This window comes from Benincasa hispida, chromosome 9 (genome assembly GCF_009727055.1).
Source record: "Benincasa hispida cultivar B227 chromosome 9, ASM972705v1, whole genome shotgun sequence".
NCBI classification, from domain to species: Eukaryota; Viridiplantae; Streptophyta; class Magnoliopsida; order Cucurbitales; family Cucurbitaceae; genus Benincasa; species Benincasa hispida.
Window position 1 is genome coordinate 50,004,209 of NC_052357.1, and position 11,619 is coordinate 50,015,827.

Consider the following 11,619-nt stretch of genomic DNA (forward strand, 5'->3'; position numbering starts at 1 on the left):
GAGTGGGGGCATCCTATATAAAGAGTTTACATAAGACTGAACCATGAAATAGTCACTTTTTACGTTCTAAATATCGTTTTATGTATAAAACTGACTATTTCATAATTAATGACCTAGGTAACTTAATCTTAATCCTGAGCTAACTATGAACTTCTGTTCACTCAAAATTATCCTTAGATCTGCATAGGTGAGGGCAGCTCAATATCGCTGGCCCAATAAGCCTCCCATTTCAAGGGTAAGATCGGGTGGATAGCTAGGAACATAGGGTGCAAGACGAAATTCACTCCTATCGTTATAGAGACAGTAGATAGGTTATTCCCTTTAGTACTGAGTCCAGGTCTTGAACAAGGGCCCCACCCTCTCCTTGGCCCGAAGGGATTCGGTTTATAGGTGGGACCTTAAACCAATTGTTCATTAGAGGATTAGTGAAACTTAAGGAACAAGATGTAGTCTTGGGGGTAAAACGGTTGTTATGACCCAGCCGAGATTACGAACAACCTGTGAAGGATTAACTTACTAATCATGGTTATATCAAATGGACACAAATATATCTATACTGAGGGGAATGCAACTATGGGATTTTAGTGGAATGACCCGTTAGTTGACGAATGTTGATTAGCTCCGTCTAAAGAGTTTAGCTATTTGATCTCGGATCGTTAGAGCCCATGATCTATAGGTCCATTAGGTTCCCCTACTAGCTCATATGGAATAAACTTAGAATTGTATGATAGAATAATTCGAATTGTTCGAATTAAGCAGAAAGAGGGAAACCGACAAGTATATGTGATACAGTGGTTGGGTTTTTCAGCTTAGAAATATAGGCTTTAATATTTTAAATGTGATTTAATATCAAGAATATGAATGTTTTCATATTCGGTAAGCTCGGAAATAATGAAATAATACAAGTTGTATAAAGTCAAAGAGTTTGTTTTTGACTTTGGAAAAGTCAAACTTTGACCGACCTTATATTCAAATGTGATTTGAATTTCGAAAAAATGAATGCGGATTCATGCTCGGGAGGTCAAAATTAGTCAACATTGATAAAATCATAAAAAGTCAAAATGTTGACTTTTTGGTCAAAGTTTGACTTTGATCAAATGACTATTTTACCCTTTGGCTATAGTTAGTGGGAAAATCCAAACTTTTGTTGGATAATTCCACTCACAAAATAGTGGGCTAGGTGTTGGCTTATAGTGGAGACATTAAGCCCACTAAGTGAGTGGATTCTAGGTGTTGGGTTTTTTGTGAAGTTTTTTCATGCAATTGTTGCATACCTTTTTTCTATAAATTGGGCTTTTCAATTTAGTTAAAATACTTTTTCCATTTTGAAAATTAGTTTTTTGATATTTGGGCTGGAAAATTACAACTTTGGGAAAAACAAAGGAAACACCCAAACCTACTCAAAATTCCATACCTTATTTTCATCTCTTTTCTCTCTCTCGGTTCTCTTCATCCACCAGGTCCCACAACTTGGTTCTCAGTCTTGAGGATAGTAGGTCAACTCTAGTGGTGGTCCAAAAGAGTTCGGGTTGAGATTCAACGATGAGAAGTGACTTTCGGGGGCTTCAAAGGTAGCATCTCTTCACTTTTAATTCATCGTTTTCCCTTCAATTGCATGTTATTTTCCTTTAATTTAGAAGCAATTAGAGTGTAATTAGGTCCCAATTCCACTGCGTATGTCTCGTATTCCATCAGAAATCATGTGCGACGCAAGCAGGTATGTGATGGGGGCAGCTTTAGCACAAAAGAGAGAAACAATTTTGCATCCCATCACATATGCGAGTAAAACCTTAAACCCTACTCAAACAAATTATACCACCACAGAGAAAGAACTCCTGGCTGTGATTTTTGCGTTGGAAAAATTCCGGGCATACCTGTTGGGAACCAAGGTACTCATCCACACCGATCACTCAGCGATCAAATATTTAATGACAAAGAAGGACGCAAAGCCGAGGTTGATCAGATGGGTTCTCCTCCTCTAAGAATTTGATATCGAAATAATTGATCGGAAGGGGACAGAGAATAAAATTGCGGATCACTTGTTCAGACTGAAAAATCCCAAGGTTGACCACAATGAATTTGAGGTGAGTGCTGTATTCCCGGATGAGCAGCTGTTCCACATAGAAGAATTGCCCTGGTATGCGGACATCATTAATTATTTGGTTTGTGAGCAATTTCCTAAAGATTACACCTATCACCAATAGAAGAAGCTCAAGCATGAATGCAAACATTATTATTGGGATGAGCTAAATCTGTATAAAAGAAGTGCAGACTAGATTATTCGATTATGCGTATCGAATGCTACTCAACAATGCATATTCTCACAATGCCACGACTCACCATATGGTGGGCACTTTGGAGGGCAACGCACTACAGCCAAAGTTTTGCAAAGTGGATTCTATTGGCCTACATTATTTAAGAATGCAACTGACTAAACAATGAAATGTGATCGGTGCCAACAGACAGGCAACATTTCATGGAAAAACGCAATGCCAATGAACACTATCTTGGAGCTGGAATTATTTGACGTACGGGGGATTGATTTTATAGGACCATTCCCCCCCTCGAATGGTAAGCACTATATTTTATTCGCTGTTGATTATGTCTCCAAGTGGGTAGAGACAACAACACGCGTTGCAAGTGATGCGGCAGTTGTCACACCCTCTTCCAGACTACCTGCTAGCTTAGTCAGGGAGATGGTGTGAAGCCAACAGACATCGTCCTCCTCTAACGATACCTATTGACCTTGTTGAATCGTTGAACCTGATAAACATACTAATCTTAGATATAAAATACTTTACATGTAACACAACACAGCGAAATCTCTGAAAACCTTTAGACACACATGAAGTGCAATCCTGACATAACTCGGTTTGGAAAATAACCTGATAGAGATATCACAACCAAAAACATATCCAACTGGGGTTTACACAACCACGACATTTAGTTCTTACACAACCATAAACTATCCAATTCTTACAATAACATTTACAATATAAACAGACACAATGTATAACTCCACCCACATATGAAGCTTGATCTGGAAGCTTTTAGGAGAAAACAGACTTTGGTAGTTATCAGGCACCAGGAGCTCGATCTCTACCTGAAAAGTTTGAAAACATTTTGAAAAAGTGAGCTACGAAGCCCAGTGAGTGACTAAATTTAAAATTGTAAATCCACAAATCAGAATACGTGATAAACCTTTAAACGTATAAATCTGATCAATCAAATCATTAAACATAAACGTGTAATGCTAAAAGCTTTCTCAAATGTTATGCAAGTACGTAGTGTAGTGCACGCCCAGTACAACCAACGTTTAACTAACATTAAAATCTAGCAAGGCATATCAAGTATATAGAACATTTTAACTAACATGACAAATCAACGTTGTGTAGTGCACGCCCAGTACAACCAACGTTTACTAGCTCTACGATGTAGTGGGGCTCGCCCAGCACTCCCATCGTCTTTGTCGTAGTGGGGCCCGCCCAGCACTCCCAACAGCATCGTTGTCACGGAGTACACTCAACGTCAACAATGGAATATAACCTGTGTGCACACGGTACCATATAGCCTCAGGCTCAATATCTCAGTCATGTAGTCAATAAAAGTCTCAGAAAACCACATGAAAACATTAAAACATGCCTGCTTATCTTTATCTTTCGTAAAACTCAAGCTTACTCGGCTTGCTCGTGAAAAACTGAAAAATCTTTAAACAGTACTCGCTAATACATACTTTACCTTAAATGGTATCGTTTCAACTACTTTTCAGGAAGTCAATAATTACGTGCTCGTATATAAACATCATTAGAAAATCTAAGCCCAAAACTTATGCTTGAAACTATTCATAGAAATCATGTATCATTCATAAGTTCATATTCAAGCATGTAAATCATTTAAGCATAAATTACAGTTTAGAAATCCTTTTTGAAATTTGTTTTGTCACTCACAGTCTTGGCTAGTTCCTTGGTCTGTAGACTTGGCCTATTTCCTCTTGACCTGTCAAACAACCAAAACGAGCATCAAAATTATAAATCGTCTTGTCTTTCCATGCTCGTGAATTCTAAATTCTAGAAATATAATCACACTTCACATTTTCTTTCCAGATTTTCCAGATTCAATACCCTAATTTCCAACACTCATAACATCCTCAATACTTGACCAAAACTAATGTACTCAAACTCTTAATTTTGGACTACAACTTACCTGAAGGAATAAAAATGAGATTCCCAACGGATTTATCCAGAAATCCCTTGAACCCAGAGAATACAGATTCGTGCTTTTCTGCTACCCTCTACTTTTCTCCTGAAATTAAACCTACTTCTAGTCACTTTTGGCTCACGAATTATTCATGAAAGTTATAGGAAATTGAATAAAATTTCCAACCATACCCAATTGAGATTCTAATCCAACCTGTACACCCCAGAATGTTCGAAAAACCAAAGAAAAGCAGAGATCCTTCTGATTTGCACGAAAATTCTGTGCTCTGTTTTCCTTTTCAAAAACCATTAACTTAACATCAGATTTAGCTCAAGATTCCTTCATGAAATTTGTTAGAAAATAGATTAAATTTCAAGAAAGTCAGGCCTCACCTCTTAATTCTTTTTGTGTAGCTCAAACCGACTTAAAAACCAGAGATAGGTAGGTTGAACCCAAATTCTTCCATGGTTGCACTTGCATGAGATTTTTCTCCCTTCTTCAACCTCCAACCTGCAGCAACTTCTTCTTCCTCTTCCTTCACTCTCTCTCTTGAAATGCTCTGAAAATATAATGGGAAATGATGGAGAAATGGGCTGAAATGAGTGGGTTCTCACTTTAAACCCTAAGCATCGAATGGGTTTCCAATTTCTTTCATTTTTTTTTTCCTTTTTCCTTTTCCTTTTACTTTTCTTTTCTTTTCTTTTTCTTTATTCCCTTTCTTTTCTTTTCTTTATTTATAAATTCCAATATTATTAAAGACAACTTCAACCAAAAGCTTTGCCATTTTCTTCAACCAAGGAACAACAATAACTTAAATCCAACATCCTACAATGTGTGACAAGAGCAAATAATCCAAGGAAAGTCTCGGGTTTATAGCGGTAGTCTCGCAGTTCTTGAAGAAAAATATTTTCACTCATTTTGGCACTCCTCGTGCCATCATAAGTGATGAAGGATCCCACTTTGTCAATCACAATATCAAGGAGTTGTTGCGCAAGTACAATATCCTCCACAAAGTGGCCACTGAATACCATCCGCAAACGAATGGATAGGCTAAAGTGTCCAATCGAGAAATTAAGTTAATACTTGAGAATGTAGTAAAACCTTCACGGAAGGATTGGGCAACAAAGCGTGATGGTGCGTTATGGGCATACCGGACCACATTCAAAACACCAATAGGTATGCCCCGTATGCATTGGTATTTGGTAAGGCATGTCACTTGCCTTTGGAGCTGGAATATAAGGCATTGTGGGCAGTAAAAAGGCTGAATTTTGATTTGAAGACAGTAGAAAAAGCGCAAAAAATTCAATTGGTTGAGCTAGAAGAATGGAGGAATAATGCATATGAAAATGCGAAGATTTATAAAGATCGCACCAAGCGCTAGCACGACCAACGCATATGCGGTAAGAACCTCTAAGTCGGACAAAAGGTCTTGCTCTTCAACTCACATCTGCGACTCTTCCCGAGAAAACTAAAGTCATGTTGGTCCGGACCGTTCATAATTAGCAAGTATTTCCGCATGGTGCGATTGAATTATCAAATGATGATGGAACCAACATATTCAAAGTCAATGAGCAGCGAGTAAAGGCATGTCATGGAGAAGGCTGGCATCACCGAGTCGACACCGTGGAACTAAAGAACATTGAATAAAGACGAAAGTAGTTGGTCCCTGTGTTATCAAATTATCACAATCTATCAGGGACGCAAGTTTTGGGAAACATCAATTCTTCAACTCTTTTCCACTATTCAAAATTTTCATTTTATCCTTTCAATCCTTATCTATCCTTAATTTTAAAAAAAAAAATGGAGACTGTGATGATGAATTTTGCTTTGTTTAAAATAATTTGACCCTCTCTTAGTTTTTCTTGAAATGATTGAGGCGCTAGATTGCAGAGATATTACCCGAAGAAGCACTTATCTTACTCCATCACCGCAGCCCATAGAAGATAGATCGCCGCAAAGATGGATGCGTCAATACACAATGCGGGCAACAACGCAAATTTGGGGGTGTACTTTCCTTATCTTTATTTCAAATTTTGCGCTATCACATCGCATGTTAGTTTTAAAAGTTTTATCACTGCATCCTCTTTGATCACTACAATCATTTGACATAGATAAATTTAGTAGTGTACCGCATTCTATTTCCTTGCCAAGTATGATTTCAATGATGAAAAATATGGTTCTATTTCTTTCGTATATACTAGAGTCAACTTAGTCTTAAGATAGTCACCTCATGAAATATTTCTAGAAGTTAGGAGTTTGCTAGCTTTCTTTCAAACTCTCTTTACAATGCATTCTATGACCATCGCATGACTTATTTTAATCTTTTGTCAATGAGGACATTGCCCCATTTTAAATTTGGGGGTTAGGTATTTATTTTCGACCTTGCTACAAAAATATATAAAATAAAATAAAATAAATATATTTTGAGAATAACAACTCCATTGTTAACGCAATGGAAACCCATGTTGATAAGAGTTAAGTTGTGAAAGGCACTTACCCGTAGTTGGATGTCCGCATGACACACGTGGGGGCAAGCCAAAATGAAAGTAAGTCACCATGATCAACGCATAAATTAATGACCGAAACTCCAATGCCAAATCGGTATGAGTTTAGTCTGAGAAAGAGTGCATTGCTCGTAGTTGGATGTCCGCATGACACCTGTGCGGGCAAGCCAAAATGAAGGTAAGGCACTCGGATTAGCGTAAAGTTCAGAAAAAAAATAGCAATGAAGAAAATTTTGGCAATGTGACAATAATTTGACACCCCGTGAGAAAATTTTCTTTTTTGAAATAAATCATGCGATGTTCCGAAATTTAGTAAAGTCTTTTTGAAAGGTAAGCTTGCAGTTCCTAGGTCTTAGAAATATTTTTAAGAAGAGACTTGAATAAGACTTAAGGAAATTCTGGTTATATAGGATTGAATGAAGTATCCTGAGAAGTCTAGGAAAAGAACAGTGTGGTTGACTCGCTAAAAGAATCTTTAGTTTATGCTTGAGGACAAGCATTGCTTAAATTTGGGGGTGTGATAACGGTAGAAATGCACGTTATCATAGTGCTAAGTTCTTAAAACAATGTTGGATTGCGTTGATGATATATGTTACTTTGCATCCATTAAGCATCAATTTCGTAATATTGCGGTTGCATGCGTTCAGCGCATTAGAACAGTTGATTTTTTATATTTTTGTGCAGAATATGCGTTAACGCAATGCAAAGATTGTGATCATAGGAATTCATTGGTCGAGTGCAACTTCACCTCAAGGCTTTGCGTTGATCGTGCTCGCAAACATTCGCCCAAAAAGGATCACCGCAACTTTGTCAGCGCAACATGGTGGGCGCATCCGGGTGAAAGGATAATTAAGAGCGATGGGACAGAAAGCTGATGATAGTTGAATCCAAATTAAGTTGATAGCCGATAACGGTCACAAAGTACATTCAGCTTTATTGGTGATAATTATCCAGTGCATCAATGAGGAATTAAAGTTGTCCCATCTGTACAACCAGGAGAGAGAAGCCGCCTTTCACCATTGATGCTCTATAAATACAAAGGGCATTCTTAAGAGAAGGGGTTTACTAGTCGATTAGTTCACCGTTTAGTTCACGCTTCTGTTCATAGTTTCCTTTCCATTTTAAGGTAGAGCAAAAGAAGAGTGGTGGTGCCAAAGATTGCTCAGGGAAACTCAAGAGAGAACCTTGAGGCGTAAGAGCAGAGAGCGGGCCGACTATCGCGAGAGTAAGATTATATTTTGAGCATGAGTAGAAATAGTGTAAACGTCTGACGGCAAGAGATTGCTACCAGGCTCTTTATTCTATACTTGCATTGTTATTCTGTACTTCATCTTTATACTTATACAATGGACGTTCTATTTCTACATCTGTTCCTTCTCTTAATATGCATGAGTAGCTAAACTAGTCGAATGAGTTGAGAAGAACTAAGCCAACATGACTTAGGAAGTTTTTTGCTTGCGATTGTCTTGGTTTATATTGTGAAAATACCCTTTAGAGTTACGAGAGAGAGAGTCTAAAGAATAAACCTAATGTCTTGAGAGAGCTAGGTGATAACGGGCAGAAATGCACGTAATCATAGTGCTATGTTCTTAAACAATGTTAGATTGTGTCGATAAAATATGTTAAATTGCGTCCATTAAGCATAAATTTTATAATATTGCGGTCGAAAGGTTTGAGTTTATTCGTGGGTTGTCACGGCTATGGTTACATAGCGATAGCGGCCTATGGAATTCAATTGAATTAGCGATAGGCCGCCAATAGTTCTAATTCCTTCGCTATTGGAGAATTCAATTCCCGTTCTCAACCCATGACCAATATGAGCTCGAGGTATTTCATAAATTTCCACAATTGCAATTGTTTGGAATGCAAGGGGCAAGGGAACTTTCCTTTTCACGGTAGGCGAAGGTAAAGGTGGCAATGAGGAAAGGAAGGACTGCTACTTGGTTTGGGTGGTATAGCCCGTTGCAGAAGTCCCCCCTTTTTTGATCCATTTCTTTAGTCTTTAGGGAGCCAAAGCTTTTTTCTTAATTCCAAGGGACTTTATCCAGATTGTAGACGGAAGAAGATTGGTCCGTTCCACAAAGCTGACCACGGGACACAGAATAGGACCACTTAAATCAGAATAGCATTCACAGAAATCGCATGCGTTCAGCGCATTAGAACTATTGATTTTCGTATTTTTGTGCAGAATATACGTTAACGCAATGCAAAGATAGCGATCATAAGAATTCATTGGTTGAGCGCAACTTCACCGCAAGACTTTGCGTTGATTGTGCTCGCAAATATTCGCCCGAGAAGGATCGTTGCAACTTAATTAGCGCAACATGGTGGGCGCATCTGGGTGAAAGGCCAATTAAGAGCGATGGGACAGAAAGCTGATGACAGTCGAATCCAAATTAAGATGACAGCCAATAACGGTCACGAAGTACATTTAGCTTATTGGTGATAATTATTCGACGCATCAATCAGGAATTAAAGTTGTCCCATCTGTACAACCGGGAGAGAGAAGCCGCCTTTCACCATTGATGCTCTATAAATACCAAGTGCATTCTTCAGAAAAGGGGTTCACCACTTTTACAATCTTTTGTTCCAGTTTGCACGTGTTCGTTTTTAGTTTTCTTTCATCTTAAGGCGGACGCGAAGGAGAAAGTTATGCCGGTAGATCGTTTTGGTAAGCTTGGGAGAGCGTCAGAAGCTTCAAAGACAGAGAGAAGGCCGACGCCTGTGGAAGTGGGAATATCTTTAGATCAGAATAGAGATTCCAGTGTAAAAAGCCTCGGTCGGCAAGGAATGGCTACATGGCTCTCTACCTTAAACTTCCATTGGCATTTTGTACTTAACTTATTTATAAGAATGGAATTTCTTTCTCTATATCTGTTCACTCTCTGTGATTCACGCATGAGTAGCTAAATTAGTTGAATGGGTTTAGAAGCATTTATCTAGCACAACTAGGGAATCTTCATTCTTTGTGATTATCTTGGGGAGGGTAGTCTAAGGATAGGATCTAGACTTGGGAAGGTTAGGTCAGAATCTAGGCTCGGGAGAGTCAGATTAGAACGCATAATACAAGAGATAGGCACTTAGGAATGAGCACTATTTTTTATCAACGCATCACATGCATCCTAGAGATAGGATACGATTGTATGTGGTCACCTTGCTTTCATCCATTTTGCATCATCGCATAGGACAAAAGTAGAGACTTAGGAATAAGCTCTATGAACATTTTGCATGCAACACATGCGTCCTAGATTTAGGAGCATCGCATTTACATTGGAAAATGATTTGCTGTGCATGGTAGTAACATGATCGCATAGTCTGACGCATTCCCAAGTAACGCTAGCTAAAGATCTTCTCAACCCATTCATCGCATACTCATTGCATCTATCAACGCAAATTTCGTTTCTCAAGTCCGTCGCATTTATTTATTTCTTTTTCATAAAAAAAAACAACAAACACTTCATTTATTTACACGGTTACTGCAAAGTTTTTACCAAAATTACAAACGCAATCTATTTTCACAAGTCCCTGTGTTCAACCCTGGACTTATCAGAAAACTCAGGGGAATTTACATTTAAATTCCGTTGGGGAAACTTGAGTGCACAATGCAATTCCATCAACACATATCATCCATATTTCCATTCATAAAATAACGCATCAAGTTTTTGGTGCCGTTGTCGGGGACTTCGGCAAAATAGTTTGTTAACGGTAATTTTTTTTATTTCTTTGCAGGACTCTCAATCTCTGGCGAATTAAGACCCAAAGACTGAGAGGACTTTTCGACGAAGATTGAGAGACCACCAACAGCAACCACAATCCAATAAAGAAGAGATGGTGGAGCAGCCTAGAGGTGGAGCACCAAATGATAAAAATGTCATGGCGAATCCGATTCTGTTGGTAAACGATCATAATAGGCCCATCAGGGACTACGCATCGCCAAACCTCTATGATTTCTCTCTTGGAATCATTAGGCCTACCCTCGATGGAAATAAATTCAAAATAAAACCAGTGATGCTGCAGATGATTCAGACTGCAGGTCAATTCGGAGGAAGGCGTGGCAAGGACCCGCACGCTCACCTCCGAAATTTTATTGAAATCTGCAATACTTTTGTGTTCCCGAACATCTCTGCTGAAGAAGTTCGACTAACGTTATTTCCATTTTCTCTCTATGATTAGGATAGGAAATGGGCATATTCGCTCGAACCAAAGAGATCACTTATTGGGAGCAGGTAGTGGAGAAATTTATGAAGAAGTATTTTCCACCTACCGAGAATGCAAGACGAAGGAAGCTTATTACTAATTTTGAACAAGACTTGGACGAATCGCTCAGCGATGCTTGTGCGAGGTTTAAAAGGTTGGTTCGGGATTGTCCACATAATGGGTTGAATCCCGCTTCGCAGATCACTGCCAATGCGATAGCCGCTGGTGGTCTGCTTGACCAGACTTATAATGAGGCGAAGAACATCCTGGATCGCATCTCCAAGAACCATGAAGACTGGAAAGAGAGTGACCAAAGATTGAGACTTAAAGACTCTGACGCAAACAATGGTGCTATTACTTCATTACAAAACCAAATGACCGCAATGATGAATTTGATCCAAGGAATGGCGATCAGCAGCCCAACATCGGAAGGTGGGTAAATCAACGCAATTAATCAAAACACCGCAAGTTGTGCGACTTGCGGTGATGGGGATGCAATGGAAGATTACCCGCAAAATCCACAATTTGTCTACTTTGTGAAAAATAATCCTTTTTCAAACACTTACAACCATGGGTGGAGAAACCACCCCAATTTTGCTTGAAAGAATCAACAACAAAATTTTCAACCTGTGGTGCAAAAAGAAGGGCCACCAAGATTCTTTCAACGCAACAACGGTCAACCGAGCAGTCAAGCAAGTAGCTCACAACAACCACCACAATC

At 38.8% G+C, this 11,619-nt stretch overlaps 1 long non-coding RNA gene across 2 annotated transcripts; it reads right to left on the minus strand.

Moving 5' to 3' along the window:
• Positions 1–2,868: 2,868 nt before the first annotated feature.
• Positions 2,869–4,805, minus strand: LOC120086750. Of its 2 annotated transcripts, XR_005484313.1 has the most exons (6): positions 4,590–4,805; positions 4,389–4,491; positions 4,204–4,302; positions 3,948–3,996; positions 3,374–3,546; positions 2,869–3,103 (listed from the first exon to the last, which is right to left on the minus strand). It is a non-coding gene; the product is annotated as an uncharacterized LOC120086750 (long non-coding RNA). The 2 variants fall into 2 exon arrangements; XR_005484312.1 differs by having other exon boundaries at positions 3,374–3,996.
• Between the last annotated feature and the right edge of the window lie 6,814 nt (positions 4,806–11,619).